Raw genomic sequence first — 22,803 nt, 5'->3', positions numbered from 1 at the left:
CCTCCCGCCGTCAGCTCCATCCCTCCCTTCCCCCCGCGGTCGCCCTCGTCTTCTCTCCGCTCCGCCAGCCTGAGCGAGCAGCAGCAGCCTCCCCCGCCGAGCAGGCGGCGGGAGCGCTCGCAGCCGCTGCAGCGCGACTCCGCGCAGCCCCCTGCGCCGGTGCCGCCGAGCTCCGCGCGGAGGTCGCGACCGGCGGAGCGAGCAGATGGAAAATCCCAGTTCCTGCCGCACGCAAACAAGGTGGGGACGGGCAGAGCGGGCCGTGGCGCTGCGCGGGGGGGGAAGGGCCTGGGGTCCCTCCTCCCTGGCCCGCTGCCCGCTCCCTGGCGCCTCTCGCCCCGGGACAGTAGGCTGCGGGGGGGCGGCGGGCGGGGGTCCCCCAGCAGCTCGCACCTACGCGGGCTCACACGCCGGCTCCCGCACGCCGTGTCACACGTCCGCGCCGTGCCACGCACGCTCGCTGACTCTCTCGCACAGTATCACGCACCTCCCCCCCCGTATATCGCACACTCTTGACTACCACGCACTCACTACCTCTCACACACCCCACTCGCGATGTCACATCCTCGCACGTGGGCTGTCGCACAGCCGCGCCGCCTCTCTCACGCACACACGCGCGCAGCGTTTCCCACGCAGACCCAGGCGCACCGCCCCTCCCGCACGGCCTCCCACGCGCGCGGTCTCGCACGCGCCTTCTCAGTCCCCCCCCGCAGCCGCCTCCCACGCAGCCCCGCGCCTCCCGCGCCCACGGTCCCTCCGCACGCGCGGAGCGTGTGCTCGCCGCCACCAGCCGCCGGGGCGGCGGCCAGGGAAACGCCAGGCGGGCTCCGCGGCCGCGCAGCCCGGCGCGGGGAGCATCACCGGGCGCGGAGAGGGGCGGCGCCGGGAGCTACACCTGCCGCCGGGCACCCCACCCGGGAGACCCCCCCCCCCTTCCGCCTCCCGTGGCCGCCGCGGTTTATTTCCCCCCTCCCAACCCAGGGCTGCGCCTCCCGCGCCCGCGGGGCCGGTGGCCCCGGCGGGGACGGCGCTGCGCGCTCGGCGGCTCCGACGTGCGTGCTGCGAGCGCCAGCCGGGGAAAGGCCAACAGCGCCCGAGGCGCGGGCAGAGGTAGCGGCTGATCTCTTGGCAGCTACGAGAGCGATTTGGCCGCCACCGCCGGGAGGCCGGCCCGGATTATTCATCACGGGCGGACGAACACAATCCTCCCCCTCCGCCAGCCGCGGATATTTTGTCCCAGTCGCGCAAACAATATTCAACTTGTATCCTCTCCCGCGAAGGCTCCGCGACCCCCGCGGCTGCCAGGAGCCGGCTCCCGCGAAGCGCCCGGCGGCGGTATCCCGTCCGTCCCCGCGCAGAGCCGCCGCCGCGCCGCGAGGGAGCCGGAGCTTCCCGGGAAGCGGCCGCTTTTCGCCCCCGCGGCCGCCCGGGGCCCCGGCGGCAGCCGCTGCTTTGCAAACCGCACGCTCGCCGCTCCCCGAGGGCGGCCGCCGCTCGCAGCCGCCGCACGCCCGGCGCGGCGCGGCGCGGCCGTCCCCAGCCCGCTCACTGCACGCCGCTGCCTTTCGGCAGCGAAAGCTGAAATCGGAGAAAAACCCCTGCGAGCCCCGCCGCGGCTTGCCGGGCCTCCCCCTCTCCTTCTCCCGGGCGGTCTGCAGCGCGGCCGCGGAGCCGGCGCCCTCCGCCCCCTGTTGGAAAGCAGCGCGCAGCGCGGAGCCGCGCTGGCTCCCGCCCCCCCCCGCCGCGGGCATGTCTTCCGCCGCCCCGAGCGGGATCCGCCAGCGCGGCCGGCCCGGGCGCCGGCAGGCGCCCTTCCTCTTCCTCTTCCCTTTCCCCCCGCTCCCTCCCCATCCCCGCCGCCCTGCAGCGGGCCGTCAAGAGGAGTTTAACAGCAATTCAGCCGAGTGCATCTTGCTCTTAAATCAAGCCTGGATATTTAAAGCTTAACTCCGGGTTTATTTTCGTACTAGACCAAAGGCGCTCGCTGCTTATGCGGGAAGCTATTTAAATACTCCTGAAGTCTACCCTCGAGGCTATTAGTGTTTGCTGTTTGGGAATTTCAAAAGGGTGTTTGGTGCTGTCGCCTCTTCTCACCAGGACACGTCCCGGGCGCAGGGAAGAGGGCTAGCGAGAGCATTTTTAAGGGAGGGGTGAAATGTGTTTGTGGCGCTGAAGGGAAAAGACCTTTTTTCAGCGAGAGAATCGCGGTGCTTCACAGTCACTTCATGGTTTATTACTACGGCAGAAATCTGTTTATAGTCAAACAGTATTTACACTGGGCCGTATCGATTTTTAAGCAATACTCCCCACCGATTTAATTGTTTTTAGGAATGTCAATTGCAGCTCTCATGTTTCTTGAATTCATCAGTGCTCCAGTGATAAACCTAATCATCACCCTAAATCATACCGTAATCCCCTAGTGACTTGCTGTGTCCCCTCCCTTCCCCGGCGCTACGCACCGGCCGGACTTCACATGTCTCAGGCCGTGATAAACTTTACGTGGAGTCCCAGCAGAGTGCTCCCACTTCTCTCCAGTTCGTAGCCCTCCAGTCCGTCTTTTAAGTTTCACTGTGTTTAAATGAATGCCCTGAAGAAATACAACCCTACGTTAGTCATGGTTCCTAGTTTCGGGTTCTGCCGCTCAAAATCCCCATTTCAGTTCAGAGAAGACAAAACAGAAAAGAAAAAAAAAACCCGCACAGAAGTCATCGACTCTTTAAAAAATAACCAGGAAGACGAGCGAGCTGAAACTGCGGCCGACGCGCTGGAAACTCCGCGCCGCTGCTCGCCGCCGCACGCTGGCGCAGCAGCCGGTGGCGGCGGTCGCTGCCGGGGGGAGCAGCCGCCTCGCCTCGGCACGGCAGCGCCGGCGGGGGAAGGTGCCCCCGAGCCGCGGCCGGCGCCGTGCCGGGAGCCCCGGTGCGAGGTGTGGGCGCTCGGCGCGGCTCTGGGCAGCTCCCGCCCGCCCGGGCTGCGCTTCCTCCAGGCACGCTCAGCCCGCCCGGCGGCTTCCCCCCGCGGCAGCTTTAAGCAGGCTCCTTCCATCATGCGCCCGGCGCGGTCGTTCCCAGAAATATAGTTAAGCGCATTAAAGGCGAGCAGTTTAATTTGTGCTACAAAGTTATTTGCTATCGCTCGCGGCGGGGGGAGGGGGGCAGGGCTGTAGCATCGCTGGGAAATTAGCTGGGAGATCAGAAGCCGGCTGCGAGCCTTACAGCGCCGGTATTTACAGAGATCGGGGCTTAGCGAGCAAACCGTGGGCAAAGCGGTCACCCTCTCCCGGCCGTGACTTTGAGATCCGCCAGCGCGTTTAAGGAGACGCCGGGCCGAGGTCTGCCCTCCGCGAAATGCAGGCAGCACCGACCGCCCTGAACGCGACAGCTCCGCTGCAAACCCGGGCAGAAATGCCCCCTGCAGCCGCCTCCCCAGCCGAGCAAAACGTGCTGGCAACGCTGCTCTTTAACACCCCTCCCCCCGTAAGTTTCTGCACAGAGAGGACGGCCAAGCAACACACATCAACCGCACGCACTACCGGGGGAAAACCCCCGGGCCTGAGCCTGCTCTCCCGCCAGGACTTGACTCAGTCCCGCTCTCTGCCACCTCCTTGCACAGCAGCAGCGCCCCTTACCCCATCGGAGCAGCCGCCCGCCGCAGGCAGGGAGGGCGAAGCGCCGGCCCCGCTCCCCCCGCCGCCGGGGCGGCCGCGCAGCCCTGCGGAGCCGCTGGCACCCCGCACCCCGAGGCGAGAGGCCCTGGCGGCCGCGGGGGCTGCAAGCCCGGGGCATGTGCGTTGCGCCGCTCCCGCTGCGGCCCCCGCTGGCCCGGGGCCGGGGAAGCCGCCCCCGACGGCTTCAGCCGCTCCGCCGCCCCTGGCCCGGCCCCGCTCCGCGCCGCGGTGCCAAAGCGGCGGCGGGGGTCAGGTGCACCCCGCGGGGCCGGGCTGCGCCCCCGCCGCCCCCCCTTCCGCGGCGAGCGGCGGCCCCGCGGGCTCCGCGCCGCCCCCTCCGCCGCGCTGCTCTGCGCTGCGCTGCGCTGCGCCGCGCCGCGCCGCGGGGCGAGCCGGGCCGCCGGCAGCCCTCGGCTGCTGTTTATTTTGTTATCAAATCAATTAAGCTGCTGCTCTCATATAAAACGGAGGCGGGGGGGGGGGGGAAGGGGAGAAGGAGGAGGGGGTTGGAGTAAAACCGTGGCCACTCCTTTGACATCGCCTCTCCAAGGCAAAGAGCTCCTCCTGTTGGACAAAAGCTTTCCTGTCGGATGGGAAACCCCCCAGCGCGCGCGCGCACCCCCCCCCCACACCCCCCCCCACACCCCCACACCCCCGCTGATTTATCTTATTTTATATGGCATTATTTAACTTCAGTTTATTTTGTTTTACTTTATTTTATTTTGTTTTACTTTATTTTACTTTATTTTATTTTGCTTCATCCATCAGTGGTCCCTGCGCTGGAAATCCACATCTGCTCTCTGCTTCAAACGCCTGCGTGGCCGACTTGTCTACCGCCCTCATATCTGGCCCCCGCGCAATTGGGAGGCCTGGTCAAATCCTGACCACAAATCGGTGAGCCCTTCCTGCGCTCCGTGTAGGAACAAAGCGGTGCCCTGACAGTACTCAGCACGTTTTAAATAACGTTTAGCAAATGCAGGATTTCTTAGCTTGATTCTACTGCAATCAGCAGAAATCAGTATCCCTGCCACTGGAAAGACTCGTGTAGACTCTTGGAAGCTATAAAATCAGCTCTTACACAGCATGCTGGTAATTTTTAATCTCTGCACTACTAGTTTGCATTAGTACAGGCTGAAATGTGCAGGATTAGCTCAAGGTTTTTTTCTTTTTTTTTTTAATTTACAGTTTACATTAAATGAGCTAAGCTGAATTGGGTAGATGTTATAACCATAACTGGCATCTTTCGGGGCAGCCTTGGTGGGAAAGCTAAGTGTTCGATGAGCAGAAAAGCTAAGCATTAGATGAGCACAAAGATTCTCTCAGAGCCTTATGATTTGCTGGGCAGCGTGCCTCTGGACTCAGCGTCTGGGTGGAAGTATTGATCTGGCTGCCCAAGGAGAGCACCTGGCCATCCCGTGGTGTTGAGAGCAGGGCTGTGGGATTTCAAGCAGACTCTTGTGCTCCTTACACAGTTCTGCTCTTACCTCTCAAGACGGTGCCAATATAAGATTGTACCCTACTAAACAGTGATACATGATATCATTCGATTCTTTTATAGCACTGAAAAGAGAATCATGATCTCACCACTCACAAAATGCTATGGGTGAAAGAGAAGGCATTTAACCATTTCCCTCTCTCTTGGCTGATCTGATCCCACCTGGGGGACCAGGACCTACTCCCGGATGACTGTCCTGAGCTACATGCTGTATTGCAAGCTGGACCGTCCTTTCCCCAAGGTATAGGATCGCTCACCCCAACAAAGCCCCTTCTTTCCCTCATTCCCTTCCTGGAAGCCACAGATGTCGAATATCTTGGGGATCTCTTCCGCTTGGGCATGCTGTCGCGGGGAAGGAGGAGCGTGCATGGAGTGCTCCCGCAGCTTCTCAAGACTAGAGTGGGGACGCTACGCTGCAGCTCCGAGGGGGAGAGCGGGACTGCGGCAGGGGAGTTTGGGGAATGCAGAAGCACGGAGGCACAGCAAGGCTGGGCAGTGCAGAACGAGGCTCAGTGGCAGGGCAACTCCAGATAGCCACAAAATGAGTATTGCTGATGCCTGTCTGGCACCAGCTGTCACCTAGTCACCACGGATCATGCACATTTTGAACTGTGATATCACCATTGCATCACATTGCCCGTTACAAATATCGACGGCAGGAGAAAACTGGTGTTCCTGCTCCCCGTGTTACAAGTACTCTGAAGACAGATTCCAGTCCAATGTATAGGTATCCTGTGGGAGACATTTTCAAAAATAGCCACTAATTATGAAAGCCTTCATTTTTGGGTCACTCAGCTACAACCCTGTACTCAAAAGTGGATACACTTAGAATCAGCAACTGCTTAAAAAAATCCTAGTTTAAATTTGGTTTGTCGAAAATGGATAAAAATAATAAGACAGGCAGGCTATGTGCATTGGAGGATGGTGAAAATGGGGAGTAGAGGGTGCACTTTAAGACATTTTCTACTGTTCTGTACAATGAGTTTACCCATTTTAAAATGATTTACTTTGCTACCTTGGCTAAGTACAGTTGATGTTTGTTGTTTAAACAATGATTGCACTCTCCCAGGCCATCTGCTCCTCCTACCCAATCCTGCAGTGGCCTTGTGCTTCGTGTGGCGTTACAGATACTTTCTAGCCAGTGCACAATATAATGGCATAAAACCACCATTATGTATTCACACCAAAATGGGGAGAGAAGTGAGAAGGGGAAAAAACTTAGCAAAGCCAACAGCTGTGACATGAAGGTGTCACCAAAACATCCAGTTTGGAAAGGATTACGAAAATACATTATTTTGTTAAGTTTCCCTGGTCACTTCTTACTGCTACTCTTGTCCTCTCTCAGTATTTACTGAAAAAAAAGACTCACCTATACAAAGCACCGGGAGAGCCAGTGTGGCCCTCAGCCAGCTCTTGCAATCTGCGAGTGTGATTTCACCTTCTCCACATTACGTCAGCCACATCCACCACCCACAACCCACATGCCTCCTCCCTGCAACCCCACACGAGACAGTAACTGCACACTCAGAGCGTGCAGCGTGGTTAGCGAGAGCAGTGATTGCCTGGCATGGCGATGCTGTTGGAAGTAGCTGGAGTTCAGGGGCTATGTTTTCAGCTATGGCTGAAGGGCATCATGTAAGAGGATTGCGAATGATGCAAATCATTTGTTTGTAGGTGGGAATCGATTCTAAGAGTTTCATCACCCTGTGAAGTTATCCTCAGCTCTGAGTGATTTAGGCGGCCTGGTGAGGAAGTATGGTGCTGCATTTTGTTTTCTTGGCAGGGAGGTTTATGCACCGAGTTAAGTTTGCAGGTTTTGGGTGGAAATAGTGGGAGGAAGCCTGTGGTTCTAGGAGCTGGTGTGGTGATGTGCTGAAGGTGAAACTATGGTTAAAGGCTGCAAAACATGGGTGAAGGCTTGGCTAGGGTCTTCATGGCTCTTCAGTGTTTTTGTTGGTGGGATGTGCCATGAGCAACTTCAACAGATTTCTAACAACATTTTTGGTTTGGTGGGGTTTCCGTGCAAACATTGACAGATAGCATGGGTACCAAATGTATTTTCATCTCCGTGTTCCTCCCATAGAGTCTTGCAAAGCCCCAGATCTTCACACATCACCTTTCTTTCCACATGACCTCTTCACTTGACTTTCCCTCTCTGTCTCCTTTTCCAGATCATGGCCTGGATTTTTTCTATGTTCTGTTGTCCCTAGAGCCCAGACTACCTCTTTCTTTCTTTCTTTCTTTGTCTTCCTCCCTTCCTTCCTCCTTCTTCTGCCTCTCAGGGCAGCTATTCCAGCACCCATTTATACAGGTGAATCACTGCAGATAGCCACGTGAGTTGATAAATGTGGGCACTGAGAAAAAAATCAAATGTGGCAAGGGAGCAGGGAAGGAGAAAGAGGTTGCATATAGGGTGGGAAGGAGTGGCAGCATGTGAAGGGCTGGTAAAGATATTGAAGTGTAGGAGGGGCTTGTTCATAATGTGCTCTTGGGCCTGCAGGACTAGCAAGCTAAAAAGAGGAGGGAGATGTGAAAAAGCTGCTTCTGTAGCCAGTCTGGGCCTGAGGAGGGAGAGACAGAGGAACTGTGTGCTGACAAAGCCTGGACAGCCCGCCTGCCCCCTGTGAGCTCTCACTTCCCCATGCTTCCCCACACAACCGTGTAGCCGACTTGTCTCCCTGCCGCCCCTGCCACCTGAGCTTGCCCTGGTGCTGGTACACTGGGGGAAGAGACCGAGGGAGCGAGGACAGAAACAGCACTGAGTCCCCAGAGTGGGCAAAAGCCCGTGGCTCTGTGCGGCTGCGGGGGCAGCGCTCAGAGAGAGCCTGCTGCGCTTGCCTCAGCTTGGTGGTGTGGCGAGGCATCAGGCTGGTATGCAATGCAGAGGTGCTCCTCTCGTGGCATGCGCAGGTGGAGGACGGACAAGTGGAAGGGGATGCAGGCGCACATCTGCAAGGAGGGCTGTGCAAGTATGCCGGTCTAGCGCAGTACCTCGGGGCCAGGCTTGATCGGTCCTTTCTTCCTCTACTGCAGGGACATTGGAGCATCTGGAGCTTACCAGGGCTGAACCATTTACCCACACCCAGTGCTCAGCCCTTTGCATCGAGTGCCTTTCATGGCACGTGCACACCCCCCCACACACACATATCCTAGTCTTCTCATTCCCCTGTTACCCCAGAAATCCACCTCGATAACTTCTATTAGCAGGTGCACGATGCAAGAGACTGAAGCCTTGTAAACCCACATTGCCGACAAACCGAAAACAGTCCCGCTGGCTAAACTAAGCGTAACTCAGATCTGCCACCCAGAGTATGAGGAATGAGTTCTGGTGGTTGGAATTTCTGAGGTACAAAGCAACAGAAATGTTAAGGTGCCATCCAATCCACTGCGTGTAAAGTTTGGTGTTTACAATTATTTGGAAAGAAATGTGAGAGAAAGTGAGCAACATTTAGAAATGTAGTAAACATGCTAGAAAGCAATGTGTAAGAAAAAAATCCTGTCTTATGCAAATGCTAGATAAAATCTGGAGATTAAATTCAACCATAAAAGTTTTATACAGAGGGATTTGATTCCTGTTTTGGCTGCAAATTCTGAAACAGCTGTAACTATGGCCTCAATACAGGCATCTACCCTTTTATTAGATTGAACACAGTTTATTTTAGCACGTATGCACAGCAGCTTCCCCTAATACGAATCCTTGTCATAAGGAATCACTGACATCCCTTAGAAATGCAATGCACTTGAGAGCAGACAAGATATTTCAGATAGAGAATACAACTGAAAAGGGGGCATGGGAAAAAAAAAGGATTTAAAATTTAAGCTGGGTTCTGAATTCTCCCGGTTACGGAGGCACGGAGAGTGACAGCCTGCCCGTGGTTAGCAGTATGGTACACAGCTCTGCAACGACTGCAGTTGCTGTAGGCTGGAAGTGGTGCAAGCCAGAACAGGACCTGATCCCCGCTTTTGAGCAACAGGCTGTATGTTATCAGGATAGCAAGGTGGCCGGTTTGTTTATACAGTTCCAATGGAGGTGATGGATTAGCCAGCCTTTTGCACCATACTTAGGCTGAAATGTTTCTGACCTCACCTTAAAGGAGGAAACTGTGTGTTTTGCCTCCACCTTCAGTGTTTTGAGCCACATGACCGGAGCCAGACAAAACACAGGTCTAAGTCCAATTAAAATGATTGTAAACCTCTATGACAAATCATTTGAGTAACCTTTTCGCCTCTCTTCCCACAGCTTAATGTTGCTATAGGCTTTAGCCTGCAAGAGGGCAGGCACTGTTTAATCAAACATAATTTTAAAATGCCAAACTCCAGCAATTTTAAACTTCACCAGGTTGTGGAAGACTGGATTCTCCTTTGTTGGAGGTTCTTACTAAGGCAAATATTAATGGCATTCATGTCTGAAAATACTTAAGAAACCACTTCTTAGGGGAGAATATAGACTCCAGGAATCTCACCACAACAGTACATTGCTGTCAGCGACACAGCCTGCACGTGTTTAGGGGACCTAGCCTTGCCCTCTGCGAGACAAGGTAGTGGGTTGTCTTGGGGTTCATCTACTTGTCTCGCTGTCATCTGTCATGACATGTTCATATGGGACGCAGCTGCTGAGGCTTACACGAAGAAAGAACAAACGTGGAAATAATTGGTTGCTGTTTACGTGGTTCCTTCGGCTACACCTGTACAATCCTTTTTCAGGGCTCTTTATGTGAAGAATCATTAACCTTACATATGCTGTCCTAGATCTTAAGTAGTGTGCCCTTCTACTGTTAAATCTTAAATAATGCATGCGCAAAAAAAGCTTTGTCACTACTGAGCACCTCCCAGTAAAATCTGGCCATGGTTTAATGTCAGTACTAAAAGCATCATAACATTTTAATAAACTTCTTTCTGAGGTGAGATTGATCCTCCTAGATTTTCTGGGAGATTAGAAATCTTTCCAACTCAAGATTTTTAGAAACGCTTATCACTGAAGCCAGCAGTCTGAAGCTGGTGAAAGCTCTCATTCTGAGGCTGAGCTTGTTGAGGGCCTGCCACCAAACTGTGCAAGACAGAAGGAAGTCAAATAGCATCTCACCACAGGCACCTACCCCAGACTCACTCCCTGCAACAGGGGTGCTGGGGATCCTCTGGCAATGTAGTGGCTGTCATGGTGGGCCCTGCCTTCTGCAGTCCTGTGGGAAGAGAGGGCACCCAGATCCCTTCGAATCAGCAGCCTAAGGGCACAAGTCTCAGTGAAGACAGTGAGGATGCAGGTACTGCGCTGCATACAGGAGTCATCCTGGAGGACAGAGGAGAACACAGGTTCGGAAAAGAATATAGCAGTGGCCACCTCCCTCTGAATGGTCCCAAAAGGTCCAGGCTGAACGCAGCTGTGTCGCTGTAGTAACAACAATAACAAAGCAATGACCGTTGATTTGGTATCTCCAACACAGCACTGGGTCTTAAATAGCATCCTCAACCTGGCTGATATAGATACAGAGAAGATGGAGTGCGTACCCACCTTCTTTCATTTAAGAGACTGGTTAAACTGCAGATGGGTAGCTACGGAAAGAGATATTTCAAACAACAGTAAGGTCCTCCCCTCCAAAACACAGGCATCTGGTGTATCCACAAGAAAAGCACATTGGAGACTGCTGAGGAGCTTAAACTATGAAGGTGAAACAGCCTTACTGGGTATTGCTTTACACGAGGACAGTTGCTTGAATGATAGGAAAGAGAAACCACGTGGAAGGCACCAGGGAAGTCAGCAAGCAAGCAGTAAGCACAGCACCACTCGTAGCCGGATTGAAAAAATGCTCAGAGAAAGTGCACTGGGGTTAAAGTGCTCCCTGAAAGCTGTGGGCAAAGAAAATGTATTCTGTTGCTTGATTCCTCCTGCGTTCTAAGAAATGGGTGCTTGCAAATAAACAGGATTGCACCAAGAAATAACTCACTGCTTTCAATTTCTAATAGGAATGGACTCTACATTTTAGCCACTGTGCACATCAAAAAGGGCACCTATGCACCAAAAAAGGGACAAAAATGTAAACATGTCTTCAATGAATGAAGATTTTCCCTGTACCCTGTTTATAACTTCCGATTATTCTGGAGATTGGGTGTTCTGTGAGGAAAGAGCAGTGGGAAAATCTCGCAGGCTAATGATAGAGCAAAACATCTGTATTTATGGTCTTTGAGGGCCAAGCTTGCAAATACAGAGACCCTATCTATTCTAGAGACCTGCCCTCTGAGTACCGCTGACACCGGTTCACGGCAAGAGAGCACAAGCTCTCGTGCGCACACGGCTCTGGCTGCTGACTGAGCTTAGCGCTGCCTTGGCCAGGTTTTCTCCCAGCAGAGTTAGTACCGTCAGCAGTGTTGGCAGCGCCTCAGCTATGCTTGGGTTATATGCTTAGGCAATATGCTATGTATATAGGAATGTGCTATATATATACTTGGTATATGCTTAGGCAATATGTTACTAGTATTGAGAAAGGCTTAAGGGGGAAAAAAAAAAGCGTGGTTCCTTAAAATAGAGATTCACACAGCAAAGAGCCCTTTAAAAGAAAGCCCTATAGCCCTGGAACACAATTTCAGAGAATTCAGAGAATTTCACCCTATTGTTAGAGGGTAAAAATACAGTAATTAGGACTGGAGACCAGTTGTGCTCTATTGCCAGAGAAGATAATTTAGATAATGTACAGCTAGCTCTATTTTTATTCTATCATGTCTTTTTTGAGCATGCTGAAAACTCGGAGAAGAACGAGTGGCAAACAGAATTCAGAGGTCTGCAAGTAACGTTGCTTTTGAGCAAAGCATAATCCATCAGGACACCATTTACAGTCTCTTTTTTTGGTAAAAGCCCCCAAAGTTTAGTTCTTGCAAATTAAAATAAATATTGATATAATGCATAACATAGGCAACTGGCTTCTGGATTTTACTGTGCTATCATCTATCACTGTAAGTAGTTTTTAATGGAAAAATGGAATATACATTCTGCTGCTGCTGCTGCTTATATTTTGTGCAAGGTTGGTTGTTTGACTGTTTTTAACCATACTGTGTTGGATGGGGAACATGATTTGACCATCAAAGGGCGATGTTGTGTATACATCTTCTACAGCTGCCAGCCTGAGAGACTTCTTGTGTGAAACTGCGTTAGGTTGGACTGTATTGTGCTTGGTGCATACAATCAGCTAGTCCGAAACCAAGGCAGGCAAACCCTCGCATAGCAGGAGAGGGAGAAGATGCTAATTTTGTCCCTGCTCTGTTTTAGACTTGCTGAAGGGTGATGCCATAGCTCCCGGGAGTGGTGTGGTCCTCTGGGAGCCCTGATCCATTCGTTCCTGCACCTTGATCAGGCAGCCACAATTCAGCGCCTGCCTGGCAGAGAAGTTCAATGACAAGCTTCAGTTTTGGTTAGCTTATTACCCTGGCTCATGGATTAGCAGGCTCTGCAGACAGACCATGGCACACCGAGATGTGCACTCCTTGGAATGAAGTACAGAATAGGGCCACTCTAAACATATCCAAACATTATTTTTGGCCTCAGCGAAAGTGTTCAGTGAACAAAAAAGAAACAACACGATGCAGAAAAACAATTAAACTAAGGGAACTTACAAAAAGTGCTGAAATAGCAATATAATTCTCACATGAGCTGAACATTGCATTTGCATTATCTGAGCTACTTTTTTTTTATAATACAATCACCCTTGACCACAGCCCAGAATTAAAGCTTGTCAAAGGCTGTGCTCCCCACGAGTATGTTTCTCTACATAATGACTGCTACCTATAGCTTCTTGTGGTGTGAACAGAGAAGACAGAAGACTTAGGCATAGGGAGCCCCGGTTTCACCCAGCACTAGCATTTGGGAGGTAAGCGAGAACAAGCTGCATCTGGCCCAGCATCAGTGGGACTGTCAGAGACACCTTCAGAGAGATGGAGAGCAGCTTCAGAGGGCTGGACAACCAGTGGGACATCTACGGAAAACTTTCAAAAGGTCCAGGCAGACACTCTGGAGGCAGGTTTATGTGGCCGAGGACACCCAGGAACTGACAAGGGTCCTGGTGGAGTCATCTGTGCCGCCCCGCACACATGGGACACAGCTTTCTTCTGTGATCAGGACCAGAGCTGCAAGGGCACCTTCACAAGCTTTCCCAAACCCTGAGGATTGTCTTGGTTCACTGGATTAGAGATATAGCATCTTTTTTAATTCACTGGATTTATTTTTAAAGAGAAGTGGAAAATGCTTCTTGCTTTCCTGGCCAGGACAGAAACAGACCATCTTCTCTTCTAATCACCATTTGATAAAAATGGAAGAGCAAATGACCTACTTTTTTTTTCACTGTGGTGTGCTTTGCTTCTTTTTGTACTTTTCTCTCTGGAAAAGAGTACATATCCCTGTGCCCTCCACTTACCAGGCTTTCCTGGCAATCGTGTGTTATTGTGGGAGCAGCACTAATACCAGGGAAACTTGAAAGCAGCCAGAGAAGTCTGTAGGTTCTCTCGGGTATGAGGGATGAGTTGTTGCTCTTCACACCTCCTTGTTGGAAATCCCGTTTGCTGTTGTCACTCATGAAAAGAAAACTCTGCCCTTTGGAAGTGTTTGGATCAGCCAAGGGAGAAAAGACTCTGTGCGAGGGCTGGTTTTAGCAGCAGTCAGAGAAGGGATGAGTCTGCTCTCTCTGAGAGCCCTCACTGCAGCTTCATTATCCTTGGGACTTGGCTTTCCTACCCACACCGTTTCCCATGCCAGGCAAGGGTCCGAGCTGGGCACTGTGCTCCCACCCCAGTCCCTTGCCAGAGCAGGGAATCAGGCTTGCCAGGCTGGCCAGGTGCCAGGTCAGCACCGGGTGAGGGGCTCGTGAGAGCGCAAGTTCTCAGCAGAGACACCTGGATTCCTCTGAAACTCTGGAACCTGCAGGGATGGAAATGGGCAGCTGTTCCCCACAGTGAAAAATCTGCCCCGGTTGGGCCCAGTCCTGCTTCCACTAACACTGACAGGAGCTTTGCCTTTGGTCTGGGTGAGAACAGGCTCCAGCCTGCTATTTTCAGAGCTCCTTGCTTTAAGTTCAGGCTAGTTAACATGAGTAGTCCAACCCATCATAATAGTCCTGTGCTCACCGACCACGCAAAGAGCAGCTTTCCATTGGCATAGGCTTGTGATTTGCAGTTCTTCAACCCAACTTCGTACACATGCTCTTTAGCCATTTTTTCCCCCCACAAGCCAGTCATTAAGGGCTTTTACTATTTGTTATTCTCGCCGTATGGCTTTTCGCTACCTCCCACGGTATTGTCTGTGTTCGAGGACTGACCTGATCTAAGCTCTCCAAACCGGAACCCCCTCTCTGCTTCCAGATTGTCCAAAAACATGCTGAATTGTTCACTGAATCCATTGTGCTCCCCAGGGGGGAAAAAAAAGGGGAGATTTCCAAAACAGCTGCAGAGCTACTTCCGATATGAAGGCTTTCACAGGCACAGGGTCATGCCAGCGCGTTTTATTTCCCACAGACATTCCGGGGAACAAAAAACTGACGTACCTGGGCACCAGTGAATAATCAAATAAAAGGATGGCAACTAGCAGCAAAGTTAATAAAGAGACTGGTTCACTGGACTAAGGTGAGAGCTTTTCTGTAGCATTCACCCTGCTGACATAGATAGGACTGTGGAGTAATGCTAAAAACTAAACATCCCTCCCAGCCAGCACAAACCATTTAATAGTACATTACGTACACTTCCTGAAATAGCTGCCCCCTGATTCCCCAGCCATGCTCAGGGAGGAGGTGGGAGGCAGTATGTATGGATGGTAAATGCCATTGCAGGCTCCCCTACGCAGGCATCCCCATCGATGCCAATTTTTGATCCAGCAGCACAGGGCGGATTAGCAGTAGAAGATTAATTCCTTCCTGTCATCTCCCCGGGGAGGTTAAATGATCTCAGGAGCAATTTCTCTTGCTTAAAACACTGTAATCCAGAAACAGACTGCTAACTGCTATGGTTTATATGGAGCTTTAATGGTAGTGAAGAAGTTCCAGGTTTGGAGAAGGGTCATCAGCCAGAGATGGTGATTTCTTGTAGCCCTTCTCTCACGTGAGACCTGTAGCTCAGAAAAACAGTTTGAGCCACTTCAAAAATGTCTGAAGGAGAAAAAGCTTAATTAATTAAAAGAGAAGTCCTACCGCATATAACCGTGGAACACAATCCATGGACTTGGTGTCAGCTGTGCATGCTACCAGTTTGTGTCCTTGCCCTGCTTAGTCAACACAGATATCTGAAAACGAAACTCTGGTGTAAACTTTATGGTTTGCTCATACAGTCTCTGTGCATTCATGGTTCCCATCGATACGCTCCTCTGTAGCCTGCCACACCAAACCGCGCTAAGCCTGGTCTCCATCCCTTGCTAGAAGATGGTCCAATGAAAGCAGATCAGTTGAGACCTGCAAGCAGCTCTGTGACATCTCTGCTCCTGTTCTCCTTTACTGGATGCCTCTCAACACAGGAGGCTGCCCTGCCAGCAGAAAAAGAGACGTGAGTACACACCGACTGCAGAATCTGGGGTGACTGCTACAAATTCATTGTGATGCTGTCCTGTCCACTCTCCAAAGACAAGGCACCCTCTTCTCCAAGCCACTCCTGCTCTGCTAGAAGCATGCCGCCACGTCATTTCTACAGCACAGTAAGAACATGTGGGTCTTCCCTGTCCCAGAACTCTTACAGACAAAAATAAAACGCGGAACAACAAGTGAATAGTTAAGGAAGAGCTGAAGAAAGACAAGATGAGAGGAAGGCTTCTGGTAATCATGGGTTTGAAAGACAGCCTCAAATAGAGACGGTTCTTGGCAGCAGGAAACAGAAGACAGTTTGAAGTGGAGAGTGCTGCATGAGTGACATACAAATTTGAGCGTGGGAGAAGGCAATTGGGGTGGCTGGAGCAGCTAGGAGAGAGGGAGGGGGAGTCAAAGGGAACGAAAGTGGAGCTGTAGGTGGACTTACCATTATGCCTGGTGCTGGAGGAAAGAAAGAGGAGGATGAACAGAGGTCTTTAGGCACTTTTATTGTTAGAAGTACCAGAGTGTGGCTCTGTGGTATGTGAACCAGTCTGAAACACTGCCTGTGTGCACGCTTTAGCTCTGAGAGACGTGCAAGGTAGCACTGACAGAGACCTGAGGTGCATTGTATTCACTGCATGTACCACTGGCTGAGAGCATTGGCAACCGGGTAAATTACTATGGAGCAGCTGATGTGCCGTAACTCATTACCCCACTGCAGCCTGCTCCTTTGTCAGAGTTCTTGTTCCAGTGCCCAACTTCAATTTAAACCTGGCTCACAGGAGTTTAATGTGCACCTGTAAATTACTGGCTATTTAGGGCTTGTCTGTACATAGAATTCATACCGCTTTAATTTAAATCAGATGAAAAACTGGTGAAGATCTCTCTGTAGATAGGCTGTTTAAAGCAGATCCCTAGGACTTGTTTTGTCCTGGACATTTCCAAGTGTAATGTAAACTTGTGTAAGACACACTTCAACTGATATGGGCCCATTTGTGGAAATGGATCACCATAACTTAACTGGCTTGTCATCCCACCTTTGGAGAAACCATGACTGGGAGCATCAAAACAACAAGGATGGAGGAGGGGGTGGGAAGCAAGAGTATTTTGGAGTGAAAAGCAGAATGAGAGATGGAACAGGGATTACAGAGGTGAAAGGAAGACCATTAAAACCATGCCTGATCCTATCCCTGCATGGACTGTGAGGAATTAATAGCAATAGTTTCACGTATCTTGTGTGTGGGTACGAAATCAAGTCCACATGGCAAAGGATGAATTTTAGGAAGATAACCAGCAGCAAAGATGATGGCTCAGAGGGCTTCTTTGCTAACCACGTCTTCAGTTCCAGTCACCATATGCACTAATCCAGCAGAGCAGTCAAATATGTGCTTAGTTGTAAGCATGTGAGCAGTTTCACTGATTGCAAAGGGACTACTCGGTTGTTTTAAAGGTAAGCATGAGATTAAGTGCTTTGCTTCATCAGGTTTTACAAGAGCTGGGGACACAGCCTCTAAATCAGCACCTTAAATGGCACCCCAACGCTGACACAGAGCCACTGAGAATGAGAATGGAGGGAAATGAAATACATGCAAGGTGGATGCTTTTTAAATAAATTGAATAGGATGAAGGTGAACTTCCTATTTATTAGCAATTCATTCAAATGGTTTACATGTGGATTGCTCTGGTAAAGTTGCAAGATTGCTGCTGTTCTGTTAACCTCACAAATCAATAGTGGCACCCAGTGGCTAGAAGGGTTAATCAAAAATGTACCTTTGGCTCTTATGATTCCCCTTGCACAAAAGTTAGTGTTTAAAGGCAAATGCCACTGTCTTGGTATTACAAATATTAAATCCAGGCATTCCTATTCTTGAGTGAACTTTCACCTGGAAGGTATCTGCTGAGTAAGGATTACAATTTCTGTTCACAGAGACGTTAGCCTGCATAGGCTTCCTAAATGCTTAGGCTTTGAATACAGCACACAGCAGACTACAGAACAACTTCGTTTTGGCGCGGGTGTGGGATAGTTAATGCTTATTTATTCTGTGTGAGCACTAAACCTGCACAAATGAAAATTATGCCTGTTGTAAGAGTTCCAGGACTTTCCTCCAGAGAACACTTTCCAAAATTTGCTGACTTTCAGTACTTATGGAATTTCAAGAGCCAAGTGATCCATAGGAAAGTTAAAACCCAGCTAGTAAATGAAATGAGCAATTAACCAAACTGATGAGAGGGAACGTGAAAACTCTATATCTGTAGTTTCTGGATCTTTAGCCTCTACTTGGAGCATATATAATGAAAAATATGTCTTATAAGAGACAAGTAAAAATGACCTAGTTTATTGCTGAATGATACATTAAATGGGTTTAAAGTACATGTCTGATCCTGCAGGCTGCATTAGTGATTTCAGCAGGACAAATCGTGTGACCTGCATTTGCAGGGGCTTATTTATTACAGGGTGAGGTTGTGCATGGCAGCAGAGGTTTGCTTTTCCTGCTCATTTGGTGGGCCGTGCTGAGGAAAAGCCTGTTTAGGCCCCCCATTTGCTTCTTCTGCCCTCGTCTCCCCCAGCCCGTGGCTCACTGCGCTTCAGAAGTGCCTCGTCCCTGCCCGATTCTTTTGCTACCACTCCAGCGACAATTTCTATTAAAACTCAGAGCTATATCTCTACTCCCCCATCTCCCTGTCAAACCCTTGCACGGCAGGAGAAGGAGAAGATGCTAATTTTGTCCCTGCTCCGTTTTAGAGGCAGGAATCCCACGTGTGGTAGGAGGATAATGCTGGGGGCGCAGTTGTGGGGTTCCCTGCGGCTCCCTGCGGTGCTCCGGGAGCAGAGAGGGGCATGGGAGCTGTTTCGCCAGCACCTTGAGAGATGGAGTGGCTGAGCGGGAATCACACTGCCAAGCCCCCCACGGTGCCCGAACAAGGGCCACGGAGGTCGCTGCCAGAATGGCACTGCTGTCTCATTACTCCCAACCGCCCGACCAGCCTTTTGGAGCCAAGGCGCAATCACATATAGACCAGAGCAGCCCTGTGGTAACCTGCCATGGCAGGGTCGGCCAGTTTGTACAAGTCGACTACGAGAGAGAAGGTAGAGAGCAATGCCCCGTTCCTCATGCCGCAGGACGGCTGGTTGCTGCTGAGGGCTTCTGGGCCAGTAACAGCTGCTTTGCCCGCAGGGTGATGTTGTGTAGGCTGCTACAGCTTCAGGGAAGCATGGCCCTAATTCTCTGTGCCACCCTCCCAAAAGATTTCCTTAGGCCATTCAGACCTTGCTGGACCCGCGGTAGCAGCATAGTGGCCATCTCCATATGTGTTTCTGCCACCATATGCCTTCTCTGCCACCACAAGGACATAGGCCACCAGTTATGGCCTTTCTAGCTTCTTTTTACAGCATACTATGTTTGTGGCTGCTGGTAATTTACTACAGTTTGCTACGGGTTGCTGGGATGTGTTTGTGACCCTGGTGCCCGGACTGGATATTTTGCAGCTCCTTCCTATGTCTGTATTTTTGGCTTTTCCAATACTGCAAACAAAAAATAAGGAGAAGTGTAGATTCTTGGGCAGGAGCTTCCTGGGCCATAAAGGCCAGTTCTCTGCAATCACAGATATCATATATCATTAACATAAATTGATTTTTCCTTGCAAAAACCAAACAACTGCCCTGTGCCTCAGTGTACCTACCAGTAAAATGGGTACAGCGTCAGGCATGAATTTGAAAGCAGGATGTCTGTGCTGTGGGATTACATCATTTGCCAAGCATTTTGTGATCTTTGATTGCAGGGGAAGCGCAGGTTAGCTTTAGAAAATTACCTACCTTTCCAAACAAGCTCCCTAAAAAGTTTCTGTGCTACCGCGATCACTTTTGCCTCTCAGCACACTCCATAGCTGAACCGCATGGTGTCGGCTTCCTTCCTTCCTCACCCTCCCACCCTGCCCTCCCTTCTCCCACGGCGGGTATGAAGTGTGTATGCAGCAGAGTGTTTGGTATGGTTCATTGGTTTTTGTCGTTTGGTTGCTTTCTTCTCTTTTTCCCCAAAGGAAGGAGCAAGTGGAAATGCCTTTGGTGATATAAAATTTGCATGCCAAAGAGAGCATACACTCATCCCATGTGTGCTGTTTAACAGAAGGCTGAAAAGTTTTTGGCGGTTCTTCTTGCCCATGCAAGAAGAGCTCCTCGCCTGGTTGGTGAGTTCAGAGTGTAACCCATGGGGATGTACTGGTAGGACAGGGTTCAAATGTCCTTTGTGTCATGGCAGCACTTCGTACCCCAGCCTCAGCTATGTACTTTCCAGCCTTTTCATTAAGAAGTCATATTTCTGTGTGATGCCTCATGTTTGGAGGTGGCTAAAAAGGCCTGTCAAGCAGCAGCTTTTTTCTTAATACAATAATTGAACGCAGAAGTGCTAAACCATTAATTCTACAGAAAATTGGTTCTGTTCTGTTTTGTTTTGTTTTAAACCCCAAGAGTTTAAAATCCAGAGAGGACTTAATACAATTATTCCTAGGGGATGGTGTTCGTATATGTTGTGACCATCTGGGCATACAGCTGGCTAAACATATCCTCCACAGCCTCCTCCTCCAGGAGGGATCCTTGGGAGGGCCAGAAAACAGCTAAAACCAATCTCTTTGCAGCAAAAGCACCCTCCCTGTTTTGGAAGTGTTGATCGTTGGGCCTTCCCCAGTCACTTAGGCTGTTTTATTGTGTATTTATTACTCAAATGAAGGCTGGAGCCGTAGTTCCTTGGCCCATTTACAAAGCAATTGAAATGAGACGGCTCCGTTGCGCTGTAGTGCTTGGAAACTGCTCACCCGTCTCGGCAGCACGTACCCGCGGCAGCACCCTGGGAGCTACCCCAGGCTGAGGACGGGCCAATTTATGGTTCACGCGCACCTTAAGTGCAGAGCCCGTGCTGGGATTACGCGCGGGACCCGGGCTGTGCTCGCAGAAGGGCAACGCGGTGCTGGAGGGCAGCGAGTGAGTGCACCAGGGACCCGCCGGGGACCCTGGGGGAGGCGCTGCCATCTCCTGCCTGCAACTTGGGGCTGGAGCTGCCCCGGCCCCCGGCTCTCCGTCCTGGGGGGCTTTTGACCCTCGGGAGCCACCGGCGCACGCTTCCTGGGTCGAGCAGGGCTGGCCGGCCCCCCGCGCAGCCCCGGCGGGGAGGGAGCGCCCTTGCAGAAGAGGAGCGCAGCTCATTAGCGGGGCGACGTGAAGCAACTTGCACTCGCCTCGCCGGTGCAGCTTGTGCGCTGGAGATAAACGGGCGACGCCAGCTTTTCAGGCTGCCACCTTTAGCGCAAGTGTTTCGCTGCTGTAATGTCCCGCAGGGGGCAGAAGCCCCAAAGGGACCGGTGGTCGCCCACCTCCCCAGCCGTGCCCAGCCCCAGCATCAGCCAGCCAGCCCGTCCCACCCACGGGTGCCCGATTAGCTTATCGGAACACCTCAGCTGCACTGGGCCTTTGGCCTGCAGCTCCGGCTGCATGAGAAATGGCACCAGTCCAGCAAATTCCACAGCCGGTCATGCCTCACCGTGAGCTCGAAACAGCCCTGGGGGAAGCATAATTTGAGCCATAAACAAGTTAGTAAGGAACAAAAGGATACACGGACAGATCATCAGCTGCTCTAAATCACCAGCCGAGACTAATTTACACCACAGAAAATCTGACATGTACGTTCCAGCCACAGAAGCCCAGTAATTAAAAAAAAGTCCAATCTGTTCCGGCTTACAGGAATACCTTTCTTATCAGGGCAATCCTTCCAAATCTGGCAATCACCGGCTAAGCCCAAATTCACCATCAATCCAAATTCAGCTCTCACCTGCCTTCTTGCATTGATATCCTTCCTTCAAGGTCTCCCACACTTCCTCCTCTGAACACCAAACCCCAGCTTGATTCCTGCATCTGCAGCCTAGCTAGTGTCCCAGCCTCCCAGTCACACCAGGCACTCTGATCTCCGTGACAGTGCGATTCAGGCACCTTTCTGGCAGCCAGGGCTGCAGAGGTAACCTTGTGTGCCATCCTATATGCCTAAACTGAGAGGAACTAGGTTTTATGGATGAGATAGAAGAAAGTAAGACCTGCTGTGCCAGGTCAGATCAAAGATCCATCTAACCCAACATCGTGTCTGCAGCAGTAGGTGACAACAGCCATGTAGGGAGGAGTACACAAGCAGGACAAGCACGCGGTGATCCCGCTCGGAAACACTCTCCAAGCCTCCAGCAAACTGTGGCTCAGCAGCTCCTGCCCCACAGCTATTGTCTTTGCGTATTTGGCTTTCGGGTAGAGAGCAGAGTGATGTCATTGTAAACACAGGATTAAGGCCAGAAACTACTACAGAATAAAAAGGTCAGGTTATCCTAAATACAGAAGGCCAGTGGTAGCCAACATCACCTCCATGGTAGGAGGCCCGTGTGAACAATTCCAGCCTGGTGGTGCCTCCAGAGCATGGTGGGCCCTGGTGACAGAACGAAGGAAATCTGCTTGCTCAGGCAGGAAAGAAGGAGAGCTTCGTGCTGCTTCTGCATGCACCAGCACAGGGACAGGCAGACGTGAGCTGAGCTGGGAGGAAGTGTATAACTATCATGCCACAAGCATAGAGCTCAAAGCACTGTGAAGGGAACACCTAGGGCATTTAGCCCAAGATTGGTTTTGGAAGCGCTCCACACCTTGGCTCCACATGCAGAAGATGGATTTTGTGTCCTTTTGTAATAAAGCCTGGTTACTCCTGCCATTCATTAAAATCCTCTAAGATTTATCCAATAACTCACATGATGCCACACCTTGTGACTGCACCTATGGGGCAGTACAGAGCAAGATAGGCTGGTGTTAGAATAACTTCATATCATGGCCATAGCTTTTGAGGTGAACTTCCAAGGAAAACAGAGTGTGTGTGCACATGTGAGTGTGTGCTGAGAGTGGGGGGAAGGAACACAAACATTATGTAAGAAAATAGCCCAAAACCTTGGTAGAGCTCTCCTCTCCTCTCCTCTCCTCTCCTCTCCTCTCCTCTCCTCTCCTTTCTCTCCTCTCCTCTCCTCTCCTCTATTCTCCTTTCTCTCCTCTCCTCTCCTTTCTCTCCCCTCCTCTCCTCTCGCCTCCCCTCCCCTCCTCT

General features: G+C 51.4%; 1 long non-coding RNA gene across 2 annotated transcripts; it reads left to right on the top strand.

Annotated features, from left to right (window-relative positions):
* The first annotated feature begins 50 nt into the window (after positions 1–50).
* On the top strand, positions 51–14,812 carry LOC135323631 (uncharacterized). 2 transcript variants are annotated; one of them, XR_010385114.1, is made up of 3 exons: positions 51–240; positions 4,436–4,561; positions 14,655–14,812. It is a non-coding gene; the product is annotated as an uncharacterized LOC135323631 (long non-coding RNA). The 2 variants fall into 2 exon arrangements; XR_010385113.1 differs by lacking the exon at positions 14,655–14,812 and adding an exon at positions 5,226–7,937.
* The last annotated feature ends 7,991 nt before the right edge of the window (positions 14,813–22,803 follow it).

This window comes from Dromaius novaehollandiae, chromosome 1 (genome assembly GCF_036370855.1).
Source record: "Dromaius novaehollandiae isolate bDroNov1 chromosome 1, bDroNov1.hap1, whole genome shotgun sequence".
Lineage (NCBI taxonomy): Eukaryota > Metazoa > Chordata > Aves > Casuariiformes > Dromaiidae > Dromaius > Dromaius novaehollandiae.
This window is presented reverse-complemented; position numbering and strand designations above follow the sequence as displayed.